Raw genomic sequence first — 16163 nt, forward strand, 5'->3', positions numbered from 1 at the left:
GTTTACATTCTTAAAGGAGAATTATACACTGAGCCATTTCTGCCAGGGGTGATATGTTTCTGTATAGTCTTGCTGCAAGCATCCGATTAAGAAACATACGAGCTACATGTCTCCATTTTATTAGAACTTCACTTCCAGCAATGCACCAATTTCCATTATTTCTTTTAAGGCCTGTTTGATTCATTATTTTCTTATTGAAGACTTAAATGTTTCGGGATTGAATGATTGATCGACTAGAACTCTTGGAGTAAGCAGAAAGTTGGTAAAACGAGTGTTTCTTATCCCTCAGTAGCTCGTTAGTCACGTGTTTTGCTGCATGATCATGCAAAAGTAACATTTCAATTATGTTTCCACTATACAACTTGTACCCAATACCGTTTTCTATTCGAATAATTTGATCACTTGTATTGGGGAATATATACTTGAGAAAATTTTCCCACAGGACAAACTATTTGAAAAGTTCCCACCAAACCAGGAGTTTAGGCAGTTCCCTACCTTAACTAGTTTTCAAAACCTCTTCCCCTTTTTATCCTCTAGAATATTGGATAGCTATTCATGCATGAGAGGGACAAAGGAGATATCAAGTCACATGATCCAGGTTATCATTTGAATTTTCAAACACAAAATAGGCCGGCACCATTGAATTCATCGAAATTCTATAATGAATGCCAAAATACTAGGCGGCACTTCACACTAACGCTCACGCACTCTCTAGATGATAATGGGTTCCATGGAAAAGCACTCTGAACAACAACTTGTTCAGGAAGAATTCTCTCACCACGACCAAACAATTGCTCGAATCAACAATGGAAGTTTTGGTAGTTGCCCAGCTTCAATCATATCTGCTCAACACCAGTGGCAGCTTCGTTTTCTTCAGCAACCCGATGATTTCTACTTCAACCATCCCCAACCAGGACTACTTCAATCCAGAACTGCTATAAAAAATCTCATAAATGCCGCCTTCCTTGAAGAAGTCGCTATAATTGATAACGTTACAACTGCAGCTGCTATTGTTCTTCAACATATTTCATGGGGTTTTGTCCAGGGCAAGTATCATAGAGGAGACACCGTCTTCATGCTTCGATACACTTATGGCGCTGTCAAGAAATTGATTCATGCTTACATTTCTCGCATGGGGGGAAATGTCATCGAAGCTGCGGTACCATTTCCTGAGCAGTCAAATGAGCAAATTGTCATGGCATTTCGACAAGCTTTAGGTAAAGCGAAAGAGATTGGAAATAAAGTTATATTAGCTGTGATAGATCATATTTCGTCCATGCCAAGTGTCTTGTTACCTCTGAAGGAACTAGTTCGGATTTGTAGAGAGGAAATGGTTGAACAAGTGTTTGTAGATGGAGCTCATGCCATTGGTAGTGTACATGTTGATATGCAAGACATAGGAGCAGATTTTTATACTAGTAATCTCCACAAGTGGTTTTCTGTCCTCCTTCTGTGGCCTTTCTTTACTGCAAAAAAACGCCAACACTGTTAGAGTTGCACCATCTTGTTGTTTCTCATGAGTATGGTCATGGGCTGGGTGTAGAATCTTCTTGGGTTGGAACAAGAGACTACAGTGCCCAGCTTGTGATTCCTGAAGTTTTGGATTTCGTTAATAGGTTCGAAGGTGGTCTTGAAGGAGTTCAACGAAGAAATCACGATAAGGTTGTTGAGATTGGGGAGATGTTAAGCCAAGCTTGGGGAACAAAACTGGGGTCACCACCGGAAATGTGTGCCAGCATGATCATGGTTGGATTGCCCAGTAGTTTGGAGATTTCCACCGAGACAGACGCGTTTAACTTGAGGACACATTTGTGGGTTATGTTTGGAATTGAAGTTCATATATATTGGCAGGCAATTAAATGTGGAGTTCAGACTTCTGATGATTGCTCAACTGCATATGCTCGGATTTCTCATCACGTTTACAACACCAACCATGACTACTACAGGTTCAGGGATGCAATAATTCAGCTTTGCCAACAAGGGCGCACTTGCAGGATGCTTCCTCATATCAAGTGAAAGGGTGCACATCTGCATTTTAAAGCAATATAAGTATATCAAGTGAAAGGGTGCGTCCTATAAGTATATTGTTTATGGTAATATAGTAGAACGTACCTTGCTCGGTTATGAAGGACATCTTTTCCTGATCTTCTTCTGCAAGTGGTATTTGGTTGTACCCACTGTATGCGTCCATAAATGACAAAAGCTCATGTCCGCAAGTTTGATCTACCAGTATGTCGATCCTTGGTAGGGGGAAGCTGTCCTTTGGGCAGTGCTTATTGACGTTGGTGAAGTCTATGCAAAGTCGTACTTGACCGTTCTTCTTTGGAACGACTACTATGTTAGCTAGCCAGGTCGGGTATTCGACTTCTCTGATGAATCCAACATTTTTGAGCTTTTCTATCTCTTCATTGATAGCCTTTTGAAACTTGAGTGCTAATTTCCTAGGTCGTTGTTTAATATGCTTGGCAGTTGGATTTACATTTAACTTGTGGCAAGCGACCTGAGGGTCGATTCCTGGCATATCGATATACGACCAAGCAAAAACATCTTTATTGAGAGATAGAAACTTGACAAGTTGCTCCTTGAGCTTGGGGTCTAAATCAGCCCCTACATAGACAAATTTTGGGTCGTCAGTTGTGCCCAAATTGACTTTTTCTCATGGTTCTATTTGAGCTTGTTTTCCTTTGAGCTTGTCTGATGCAGTTGCTGGAGGGCTGGATGTTTGAGGATTTTGCCTCTTTGGGACGTCTTTGGCTTCAACGACCTGAGGCTTGGGTGAGGTCATTATGCTGACCTGATTGCATCGGTGAGCTTCCAGTTGGTTGCTTTTGAGCTCCATGATGCCTCTGGGACTGGGAAATCGCAGGACCTGGTGTAGGGTTGATGGAATAGCTTGGATCTTGTGAATCCAACGACGTCCTAGAATGGCGGTGTAGGACGACCTGACATCGATCACACTGAAGCGTGTTGAAGTTTTGACCATGTCTTCCTTCTCTCCAATGGAGACTGGTAGGATGACATCTCCAATGGCGTCTGTGCGATCTCCATTGAACCCGTAGAGCGGTGTGTTTGATTCTATCATCACCGAGTCTGGTAGGTGCATGTCCTTGTAAGTTTGGTAGAAAAGTATATCGCATGAGCTTCCTGGATCGATGAGGACTCTTTTGACTGTCCACCCATTGATTTTTACGTGCACTACCAAGGCATCATTGTGGGGTAGGCACACCTTGTCTAGGTCTTCTTCAGTAAATGAAATTGTTGTTGTTGTTTGTGGATTAGTGGGGTTGTTCATCTCAGCTTTGTGTGAGAGATGGTAGATCTCTTGAAGCGCCCCTACTCTTCTGCCCTTCTCCCGACCTGAGGTTTCGTCGTTTGAGGTGTCTGTAATCATGTTGATTACTTTGTCCTCATCGTGGGCGGAGGAGTGCTGTCTCCTGTTGTGCCTCGACCGACCTGGAGATTTAGATTATCGGGTTGATCTGTTCCTTCTTCTGTTTCTGTTGCTCGCAGGTCGTTCATTGTTGCGGCTCCTACTTCTGTGGCGTTTGGCATCCAGCTTGTGCCTCAGGTCGCTTTCTGGCAGGAACTCTTTTAATTTGCCTTCCTCCACTAAATCTTGGAGGTAGTGATTCAGGCTCCAACAATCATTGGTGTCGTGGTGGTGGAGTTTGTGGAAATGGTAGTATGGACGCTCTGGTATGGCGATTACCTTGTTGATGTTGCGTTTGAAGTATGTTGTTGTATATATCTTCTTCAGGATCTGACTCGACGTCCTGGAGAAGTTAGAGAATTCCCTCTTCGTGTAAGAAGGCTTGCTGGAGCTAGATCTCTTGTTGTTGTTGTTGTTGTTGTTGTTGTTGTTGTTGTTGTTGTTGTTGTTGTTGGTTGAATATTGCTTGCTTCCCTTAGGGTCTTGCTCGTTGCTAACTGCGAGGACCTCTTTGCCTTTGCGCTGGGCCATCCATTCTTCGTACTTGATATACTTGTCGACTCTGTGATACAGGTTGGCTGAGGTTTCTGGTTTGTTGCGCATGAGGGACCCTGCTAGGTCGGAGTCGTCTAATAGGGTGTTTGTGAACGCAGAAATTGCAAAGCCATCACTGAGTCCTGATTCCAGCGAGAGGAGGTCCTTCTTGAAACGTCCTAGGAAGACGTGAATCGTTTCGCCATGAGCTTGCTTGAGCTGGAACAAAGAGTCTAGGTCGGCTCGCTTCTTTCTGTTGTGGACGAATTATGTCGCGAACGTCTCAGCCAGCTTGTCAAAGTTGCTGATCTAATCGGGAGGGAGTGTGTAAAACCAGTCTATTGCTCCTTCCTTCAAACTAGCTGGAAAAAGTTTGCACTTCAGATAGTCGTAGTCCGGATGGCTGTAGAGTGTAAGGATTTGATTGAAGCGAGCTACGTGCTCGCCTGGGCAGGAGGTACCGTCGTACAACGGGAACTTTGGCTAGATGAACTCTGAAGGAGGCTGCTTGTCTCTGATTTCTGTGGTGAATGGTGATGCCTTGTACGTTTCTAGCATCTTCTGAGCGATCTGGATCGCTCTGGCTCTTTCGTTTGACTTCTCTAATTTTTGGGCGAAGTCTTCTAAGCGTTGATTGGTGGTGTTGGTGAGGGCTGCAACGGCGTTGTGCTCCACTACTTTTGTCGTGCCGTTGTTAGCGTTGGAGGTGGCCTGGTCGCGCATCATCTGATTCTCTTGTTGTAAAGTGACGAAAGTGTCTTGTAGCGTCTTCATTTGTTCTGCCAACATCTAAAGAGAAGTATCCATGGTGGTTTTTACCAGCTTTGTGGGCTTGAGAAAAGAGTAAGTGTGTTTTTCTTAAGGAAACGAACCGGCAGATAGCGCTAATGTAGATGTTGTATTTACTGGACAATGACTTGATGATCTGGAGAATTGGGAATGGATGCACTCTTCTTAGGATAATAGTTGCCTACGTATCAAGTTTCTCGGGCTAAACTTGAATAAAGCCTTACGTAATTCATCTCTCTCTATTTATAGGCGTGTGAGTTGACTTTCCATATTTGCTTTGGACCGTTATGAAGTGTAGATCCACCTTATGTGCTATCTTGATGATTCGCCATTAATGTGTTGTTACAAAGTTAATGTTTCCTTGATTGTGGCATTGATTGAGCTCCGAGACTGCGCTAGTTGATATCCTTCCATAAATGGTTGTAACTGATGCTTTGGACAACCTGGGTGTTGGGTCGTTGGGTACGCTCTGATGGGTGTTGGACGACCTTGCTCGGTTATGAAAGAGGATGACCTGTTATGTGGACACGTGTACTGTAGTGTGGAACGGAGGGTACTTACAGTCATAAATTAATATTCACTGATGTGCCATAAAGATTCTAGTTTTTTTTTTTTTTTTTTTTTTTTTTTTTTTTATTATAGATAAAAGTAAGGCACTTCCGAAATTTAGGAAGAGCTTCCTACAAAGTTTACATCATCCACACATATCTGAATCAGAGATCTTGCCGTAGCAGGATTTAAACTAAAATAAGGAAGAGCTCGCCTACCCCTTCTAGCCAGAGCATGAGCAAAAAAATTAGAATCCTTGCGGATAAAGTGAAAAGTACATACATTCAACAGTGAAGTACAAGCATAAATATCATGTGCAACTGAGGTAGCTCCCCAAGATAAACTTGTTCCCCTGTGTTTGTAAATTTTCGGCTAAGTTTTTGCAGTTCGTCAAAATAGTGAGACATCGGATCTCCAATCGTCTAGTCATGTCTAGTCTTCCTCGAATAGCTTGTGCCTCTGCCTCTTCTGGGTCAAAGGCCGTGTCTTTACTGTGTCCTACACCAATACAGTAACCAAAGTTATTCCATAAGGAAAAACTTATTCCTACTTGGTTTGTGTTACAATCCCAAGAGGTATCTGTGGTGAGGTAGTGTCAATTGTTGTTTATTTGTGGCCACATGTATAAATGATTATTTTTGGAGAAAAGTTTTTCAGTGTTTGTAATGAAAGTTTTAGCTCTACGTATAATGCTGAAAACATTTGTATGTTTTTGGTTGAAAACAATGTCATTTCTACTAATCCAAATGGAAAACATAGTAGTGGCTAAATTACTTATAGTGTTTCTTAAAATGGTTTTATCGTGTAGGTTAGAACAAATAGTACTAATAATAGTACTAATTGAATCAGTTTGGTTCCAGTGGTCCGTTCTAATGGAAAGTTTAGAAGCATACCAAATATGTGGTAGCATATTGCAATGGAAAAGTGCATGAGAAGTAGATTCCACCTGGTTATTTTCAGGCAAGTTGCAGAGTTAATAGTCATATTCCTCAAGTTCTCCCTTGTGGGAAGACTGTTTGTGATAGCTTTCCAGAAGAACAACTTGACTCTTTCTGCTGTATCTGTATTCCATAACTGTTTCCAGAGGTGTGGATTTTGCTCGTTTTCATCTGTCTTTATGCTGAGGTATTTGTAGACAGATTTACGCTCAGTTCCCCATTTTGCTCCTTCATCCATCTGATGGTGTCTACATGTTCATTCTGACTGAGTGGTATTTTCAAAATTTCCCTCACAATGTTAGGAAGAAAGAAGCTATTCAAAATATTTGTTTTCCATGTGCGGTTTTCCGAATCTATTAGATCAGCTACTTTCTTGTAAGGGTTATTTGATGGCGGCGGACCAAAAGGTTTTTTGTTTGGCAAGGTAGGTGTCCAAGGATCCATCCATATGTCTATTTCATTTCCTGATCCAATGTGCCAGCATAACTGAGGGAGGATTTCATCTCTTGCCTTGATAATGCCTCTCCAAATCTTTGAGGCGCCCCTTGGACATTTAACTGAAAGGACTGGTTTTCCTCCTGCATATTTCTTTAGGAGACTTGAGGCCTATGGTTTGTCCAGTTCTTTTACTATTCGTCATAATAACTTTGCTTGTAAAGTGATATTGTGGTGCGAAGTAAGTCTGATTCGAAGTCCACCACAAGATTTAGGTTTACAAATCTTGTTCCAACATGTATAATGAATCTTATTTGTATTGTCTTTTGTTTTTCCCCAAAAGAAATTTGCATTCAAAGAGTAGTTTATCACAAGTCGAAATGGGTAATGAGAAGATAGACATGATGTACAAGGGCATAGCTGAAGTGACGGCTTTGATGAAGATAGACAAGATTCAAGTAGTTAGCCAGTTCATTTAGCAAGAGTTCGAGTTCTCAACCTCAATAAGGATCCGATTCTTGGGACTAGATTGCCATCAATTTGTTAGTTGATGCCATATTCACAGACAACAATGAAGACCTCAAGTTTTAAGACAATTACAGAGCAATTTCCATGCAATTTGAGGGCACGAGTTTTGCCCAAGATCAGTATCATCACCCTTGTTCAAATATATTAAACAAATGGTTATTCAACTCCCAGAAATGCAATCAAAACTCACCTTCTCAAAACTTACCTTGTTCATAGGTTTTTCTCGAGTTTATGACAATTTAGTACCACGTACTTTCACTTTTTTTCCTAAATGGTACCTGAACTTTATTTCTCGCATATTCGTACCACGAACTTTCAATTTGTTTAAATTTAGTACCTTAATCTCTTTTCCGTCCAATTTCACTAACGGTTTCGCTAACGGCATTATACTATTCACGTAAACAGTGTTTTTTTTTGTAATAATCTTTAGTCAATCTTTTAAAAAATACTATTCACATGAACAGTGTTTTTTTGGGAGATAATCTTTAACCAATCTTTTTTTTAAAAAAACACTAATCACGTGAACAGTGTTTTTACAACACTATTCACGTGAATCGTGTGTGTGTGTGTGTGTGTGTGTTTTTTTTTTTTTTTTTTTGAGATAATCTTTAACCAATCTTTTTTAAAAAATACTATTCGCGTGAACAGTGTTTTTTTTTATAAATAATCTCTAATCAATTTTTAAAAAAAAACACACACACACACACTATTCACGTGAACAGTGTTTTTTTTTTTGAAAAATTAATTTTTAAGATTGATTAAAGATTATTTAAAAAAAAAAAACACACACACACACTTTTCACGTGAATAGTGTTTTTAAAAAAAAGATTGGTTAAATATTATCTCAAAAAAAACATTGTCAACGTGAATAGTGCTGTAAAAACATTGTTCACATGAATAGTGTTTTTTAAAAAAGATTGATTAAAGATTATTACAAAAAAAAAATGTTCACGTGAATAGTGTAACGCCGTTAGTGAAATTGGACGGAATTGGACAGAAAAGAGACTGAGGTACTAAATTGAAAGTTTGTGGTACGAATAGGCGAGAAATAAAGTTCAGGTACCATTTAGGAAAAAAAAAAAGAAAGTACATGGTACTAAATTGTCATAAACTCTTTTTTCCCTGTTCCTATGTTGATACATCATAATTTGGTGTTCCCTTTGTGTCTCTTTGGTTTTGAACTCGAGTGAAACATCCCTAGAATGGAGTTACTAATTTGAGCTTCTATGCATCTCTTTAATTATGAAATGCATATTAATAATGTCAACCAATACCATAAACAATATAGTTATAGGGGGGATTTCCCGTCACTGAACAGATGACACGTGTGTGGGAAATAATCTAAGACTATAGATGTCCAGAATGAGATGAGGACCATCGGATCAGTTCTGTGAATAAGTGGTCTCGTGCTTAGCACAAGTGTTTAGTGGACATGTGTCAGGCACATAACTGATCGCCTTCAAACATAACAGTTACCCCAGTCGTTAGAAACTGATATAGACAGTTCCTGAACAGAAGGAAACTGAAGATTGTGATCTTTGATGATAAGTTAGGAATCGTGATAACATATCTTAGGAGTTACCTTTTAGATATAATTTTCCCATACACGATGGGACATTATGATCAACAAAGAAACTTACATCTCATAAGATATGGTCTAGATTCATACTTCCATAAGAAGAGGAATCCTAATAAAAAGGCAGAGTCCAAAGATGGAAGGGAACTCACAAGCGGTGAGGACAACCCTAACCCTAAGACTCTCGTCGCCCTTCCTATAAAAACCATAGAGATTCTCTCTTAGGAACTACGCAAAATAGGGTTTGATTCTCTAATAGAACAAAGGAGATACGTAGGCAGCCATCAGACGGTTCAACCCTGAACTCACCATCATCTCATCCCTTCTCTATTCAGCAAAGGATTCCAGATCACAAGGCACAGAGGAAGATCAGGAGATACTCGGAATTTCCCCTACAATAGTTATAGGACGCACAAATTTAAACCATCTACAACGTCCTACCATTCAGCTTGAAGAACGCAGGTGCGACCTACCAAAGACTGGTCACCAAAATATTCAAAGACTTGCTATGAGACACTATGGAAGTCTACATAGACGACATGGTGGTCAAAAGTGAAAAGGCGGGCAATCATATTTCCCACCTACAAGAAGCCTTTGAACAACTTCGCTAAAACAAGATGAAGCTCAACCCAACCAAATGCGTATTCGGAGTAGCATCAAAGAAATTCTTAGGTTACCTCGTTTCACAAAGACGCATTGAAGCAAACCCAGAATAGATACGAGCACTCCTTGAAATTTCAGAACCAACTACAAAGCAACAAATCCACAAGTTATCTGGCATGGTTTCAGCCCTCAACATGTTCATCTCAAGAGCATCTGACAAGTGCAGACCACTCCTGCAAATACTAAAAAAAGGAACAACTTTTACTTGGACAAACGAGTGCCATAAAGCCTTCAACGACCTGAAAGCTTATTTATCAACTCTACCCATCCTGTCCAAGCCAGAAGAAGGAGAAACACTGGAGCTGTACCTTGCAACTACCGACTTTGCAATCAGCTCAGTTCTCTTCCGCGAACATGATGGAGTCGAAAAGCCGGTCTACTTCACCAGCAAGACGTTGGCAGATTCAGAAAATCACTACTCTCCGATGGAGAAAACAATGCTTTCTTTACTCTACTCAGCTCGGAAGTTTCGACCTTACTTCCAATCTCATAGCATCAAGGTAATCACAGATATACCCATCAAACAGATATTGAGTTCCAATAATAAAACAGCACGCATGGCTAAATGGGCAGAAGAACTCGGAGAACATCACATCGAGTTCGTTCCTAGAACGTCTAGAAAAGGTCAGGTCGTTGCTGATTTCTTGGCAGATTTCCCCGTTGAAGATATCAACTGGGAGCCCGAGCCAGTCACTTCCCTCCATCAACAAGTCACCCCAGACACATGGCACCTCTACGTAGATGGAGCATGCAACAACAATGGCAGTGGAATGTGGGTTATGTTAACTTCACCAGAAGGAAGCCAACTATAAAAATCAATCAAGATCGATTTCGCAACGTCCAACAACGAAACGGAATACGAAGCATTGATCACAGGACTCCGCATGACACAACAGCTACAAGTCCCAAAGCTTAAGGCTTACAGCGATTCCTAGCTAATCGTCAAGCAGATCACCAAAGAATATGTCATAAATGGAGCAAACCTGGCAAAGTACGCTCAGGTCGTGAGTGACCTCATCAGATCGTTCAAAACGTTCTCATTGGAGCACATTCCCAGGGAAAATAACAGACATGCAGACAGTTTAGCTTTCTTAGCTTAAAAAACACAAGAGGTCTGCCCCACCACAATCTACATTGACATCCTGGAAAGACCCGCTTACCAGAAAGAAGGTGTTAACAGCCTCATTGATTTCCAACCCTCATCCGCAGAAGAGATCAGTCAATCATGGATAGGCCCATTTCTTAAGTTCATCTTACATGGCGAACTCCCATCAGAAACAAAGAATGCTCGTGCATTACAATTCTGAGCCCCAAGATACACAGTAATCAACGGACGATTGTTCTGCAAATCCGCAAGAGGTGTAGGAATCGTTATTCAGAATGCAAAATTTCTACAAACCACGAGAACCCACGCGCAGCGGAATCAATGGGGTTCTCACGATTTTGGATTAAGAAAAACATACCTTTGAAAATCAGTGTAGATAACTCTGAGAATCCAAGCTTTATGAAATCCTAAATCAACAATCAACTTCTTGATCTTCTGTTGTATTCCTTTAGAATAGATTGGACGTTGTGTGGACAATGATCTACCAATCCCCTTCTTTCTCTCAAGATCAGAAACGAATTCGGATCTACTTTTCTTGCCTCTTTTTTTGAACCGGTGAATAGTGAATTTTGGCGAGAGAAAGAGTATTCTATTTATAGGCTACAACAGGGACCATGAGGAGAAATTAGGGTTGGGCCTCCTGACGGGCTTGGGCTTCCCATGTTTGCCCCGAACACACGGCCCAAGTCCGTAAACAAATGGCTTATTCCACTAAAGGCCATTGTTGCACTACCGCCCTAATCCCAAATTACGTGTCAGCGTTTATGGGCTCCATATTATATGCTCGTTGATCTCCCCGCGTTTAAGATATCGAATGTTCGTTGATTAAGTCAAGTTACTGACAACTACATTAATCAACTTCTTATGTCCTTGAGTAGTACCACTCAACCTCATTGTCATATCGGAATAAATCCACCTGCAGGGTTTACATGACAATCTTTTTGAGCTCCTCAAGAGGACATCATCAACTGACTTCTTATGCGGGATTACGGGTTCCTTCTATAATCAACGAAGACACCTTACATACAATGTCATTACCCAATCCATCGAGTTTGTTGATTCACAAATGAATCTCACTCATTGATGATTTAAAGCAATGTACAATGCATGTAAGTGCCCGTTATTATATCCGGATTAGGAGGACAAGCATCCATAATAATGAGAGGTGTTTGTTCTCTTATATAGTCGAGATAAGGAAAAACAACCTCACTGGTGGTCTGCTCAATACACACAAAGTGTACTAGTGTAATCCTATAGTCAAGATAGACTAATACCAGATTATACTACAACCGTACCAATGGTTTGTCTAAATCCATCTAGGTTGTGAGCGATTACTTATACTTTATAAAGTGCCGATGATATGATCTTACGCGGTGTTCACACCATATCATCTACAACATAAAGTATTAGACACATGCATATAACTAATAACATATATAATATGCATAATATTTGCCCATATGATTCTCATTCAAAATATAAAGAATTAGAGTTAATACAAAAGTAATGCTTTTAGTATATAACCCTATCAAGAGGGACCCACCTAAAGTGCATAACTCCACGCGAAGGCCAGCTCATTTTCAACGAAATCCACAAAGGTGAATGCGGCAACTATGCAAGCGCACAATCTCTGGCACATAAAGCAATAGCCCAAAGATATTATTGGTCAGGCATGCATATAGAGGCAAAAAGGTACGTTCTTAAATGCCTCCAATGTCAAACATTTGGTCACAACCACCTAAGTCCAGCTAGGGAATTGATCAACGTAGCCAGCCCATGGCCTTTCAGTATGTGGGGGGCTAGACATCATGGGACCCTTCATCCCACAAAAGAAAACAGGTCTCAAATATGTCCTAGCAGCCATTGATTACTTCACCAAATGGGTTGAAGCAATCCCACTAGCCCAAGTCAAGGAAATCAATGTCATTAACTTCATATGGACCAATATCATCACAAGATTTGGTCTACTCCACACCCTTGTCATGGACAACGGAACCCAATTTGCGGGCACACAAGTCAAGACTTTTCTACAAAAATGGCGCATCACTCAAGTATTTTCTACACCTAGATATGCACAAAACAATGGCCAAGCAGAGGCCACAAACAAGGCAATCAAAGAAAACCTCAAGAAGAAGTTGGAAAGCAAGAAAAGCCAATGGCCAGAGCAGCTCGAGTATTCTATGGGCATACAGAACAATAGCCAGAGCCAGCACTAATAAGTCTCCATTCACACTTTGCTTCGGAGCAGAAGCAGTAATACCATCAGAACTCACACTCATAACCACACGTTCCGACATCGTCAAGTCAGGAGACAATGACACTATCTTGGCAAAAGAAGTTGATCTCCTAGAGGAACACAGAGAAACAACTGCAATATCCCTAGCTCGGTACCACCAAACAATCCAACAATCTTACAACAAGAAGGTCGTCCCAAGATCTGGAGACCTAGTCCTCAAAAAGACACTAGCTCCAGCCAAACTCAACCCAACATGGGAAGGCCCCTACATTGTTGAAAAAGTCGTTGGAAATGGCGTATACTGGATCAAAACTCAGCTCGGTGATATGCTTCCCCGACCTTGGAATACAACTCTTCTAAAGTGATTTTATCAATAAGTTTTTCTTTTGCGCTCTCCAAATACATTAGTCGATATAAGTAAAGTTTCATCAACATTTCAAGTACTGATGTCATTTTTGCATTACATAAGTACAATGCATCTCACTGTGCAACCCGACCTACGTCATCACAATGTCAAGTCGTACATCAAAGGCGGAGTCTACAAAGACTCAACAACAACCACGCAATGGTTATATTTCAATCAATTCAAACAAGGTCCCCCAAAAGGACCCTAAATCAACTTAACACTAACACCAGGGTTAAGTATGATTTAACTGTAATTGTCACTCAAAGGCCAATTATCGGACAAATACAATGTAGGGGACCCCCAAAAGGACCCTAAGTCAACTTACGATCTCACAAAAGGGTTAAGTTAGACTCAAATATAATGGCAACTCAAAGGCTAATTATATCAATCAGAAGTTCCCCCAAAAGGAACGAATCAGGGTGTACACCTAGGGACAAGACGAAGCCTAGGTACCAACTACGCAAATATATCAGGTCGTACACAAACACTTTACGACCTATAACAAATCAGACGACCTAGCAAAGTCAAGCACTTCATCAGTATGACTACGATGCAACACAGGTCGTCCAGCAACAAATCAAAAGCAACAGAGCAATCACATGCATGCTTCAAGCAAAATTCCAACAAGTAAGTAATTTAAGTATTGCTAATTACATACAATTTTGGTTAGATACACGAGGCCCCCAGGTTATCCCAAGAAAACGACCTCAGTATCCCCATCATAAAAATATAAAGTGTATCAGTATCAGTATCGACTCGAGCAAAAAGAGAATATTGTTCAAACACTTCAACCACATCACAAACATCAATCAAACAAGAAGAGGCTCAAATAACATATGTTACTTGATCAACATTCAAAGGCTCCAAGGGCCCACCCTCTTCACCCACCGAGCCACTAGCTAGATCAGCAACAACTTCAGAAACATCAGAGACAGCAACAACAGGAGGCACAACTGGAGGAACTGTTGGAGTAGAACCTAGGTCGATTGGCAGGTCAGATCGTCCAACAATATCTATGCCAGTATCTTCAACAAATACTGTTGCAGCCCCACTTTCAACTGCCATCTTCAAGAGCTCATACCTACGATCTAGCTCAAGATAATCATCTACTAGAACATAGGTATCTCCGCTCTCCACCAAATCAACTAGTTTATTATATTTGGGCCAAAATTTTGTTCAATAACGATTTCGCAACTTTTTGCACTTTCGGCAGCCCGTTCTTTGAACCTTCAACTTTGCAGAGTCAATAGAGGGTTGCAAGAGAGCTACTTTTCCACCCAACTCTTGCACCTGAGCCCTCAGCCCTGCAACCTCAACCCTCTCCACTTGCTACTCGGCCACCAGTCTGCTGCAGGTTTGCCTGCTGGCATCCAGCTCCTTCTTGTAATGATTAGAAATAAAAGCCATCTCCTTCAGCTTCCTGTACATTGCCAGAATCTAACAAACAAGAGAACAAATATAGATATCATATTGGATCAAAATCGACAGATCCTAAAAGAAGCAAGCTCAGAACGGAAGAACACTCACATAGCACAAAGACCGGTCCATCTCCAGCAAGTTCACTTCCAGACCCTTATTATCCAGCTTACGCCTATCCCCATCAAGCACAATACTATCCAGCAATGCCCCACCAACCAACTTGGACTTAAAGCTACAGTCACCATTCTCCACAAACTTCTTCAACCCACTAACAGGGTCTTTATACATAACCAGCCTATCCAGATCGAACAACACTTTTACTCTTCTTACTTGGGTCCATACTTCCTGACCCCTTGCACTGTTCAGCAACAGGCTCAGCCTCATCAACTTTCTTCTTTCCACGGGCCTCAGCTACCCCATCATCAGCAGCCAAATCAATCAGGTTCATCTTCTTCAGATGAACCCGACCTGAAAATGTACGACCCTCACCAGTATTAGGTCGTTCCTCAGACTCAGTTCGGGGCCTCTTAGCCCCCTTCGACTCAACCACTTCGGAACGCCTCTTTAGATTAGGCTTTCGGAATGAAGTGGGAGCATCACCCTCCCCACCAGCACTTCCAGTACCCGCATCTCCAGAAGAGAAGCAAGTGGATGCAAAATGATCTGCATCACCAGAGGAGAAGCGGTTGGATGCAGAGCGTGCCACATCCCCCAACTCAGAACGTTGGAACGCCAAGCGATTTGCGTCACCCAACTCAGAACGTTGTGATGACAAACGATTTGCGTCATCCAACTCAGAGCGTCTGGATTGCGTCACTCCTCCAGCCATCCTCACCGCCCCAGAACGGTGTTCAGCAGATCCTCCAGCCGACCTAGCCACACCAGAACGGCTATCACCAGCACCTCCAGCCCTTTTCCCTCCAGAAACAGGTGCTTTTTTTTGGCTCTCCCTTTCCATGGCAGATTCCGAGCTAGAATCAGAGATAACAACCGCAGCTTTGCGAGCCCTCGCCTTTTGCTCCAGCCTCTTACGGTTGATCTTTTCTCATCTGCGCCTCTTAAAATAATGCGCAACCTCCCCCAACAACTCTTGTTTCTGCTCCAAGTTCAAACAAGCAAACATTTCAATAACACCGGCCTTAGTACGAAAACGAATATTGATCTCTGCAAAAACAAACGAAATAAATCAGAACGTCCAAATTATGATATACCATACACACATTACGACCTAAAACCAACTACCTACCAGGCGACTTTATAGCCTGATTTTCAATCTCCAAACCAGGAGGACAATATCTACTCGCAGCCAACAACGACCTACGACTCCAGTCATCCTTACTCACCCCCACAATAACAGGAGACTTCCCCTTAAAAACATGAAAACCGAAATTTATAGCACCCGACCTCCTCATAACAAAGTGCTCCATCACATCCGATAAACAAATGTTATAGCCTATGTCATTCAACAAGTCCAACACATGGAGAATCCTCCAGCTGTTCCCCACGAACTGACAAGGGCCTTTCCACAGTAAGACGGGAAAAAGGCAACCTCATC

The 16163-nt window shown here is 41.5% G+C and overlaps 1 pseudogene; it reads left to right on the forward strand.

The window, feature by feature from the left end:
* The first annotated feature begins 386 nt into the window (after positions 1-386).
* Positions 387-3844, forward strand: LOC147516301 (L-cysteine desulfhydrase pseudogene; annotated as a pseudogene).
* Positions 3845-16163: the final 12319 nt, after the last annotated feature.

Source organism: Coptis chinensis, chromosome 2 (assembly GCF_015680905.1).
Source record: "Coptis chinensis isolate HL-2020 chromosome 2, ASM1568090v1, whole genome shotgun sequence".
Taxonomy (NCBI): Eukaryota; Viridiplantae; Streptophyta; class Magnoliopsida; order Ranunculales; family Ranunculaceae; genus Coptis; species Coptis chinensis.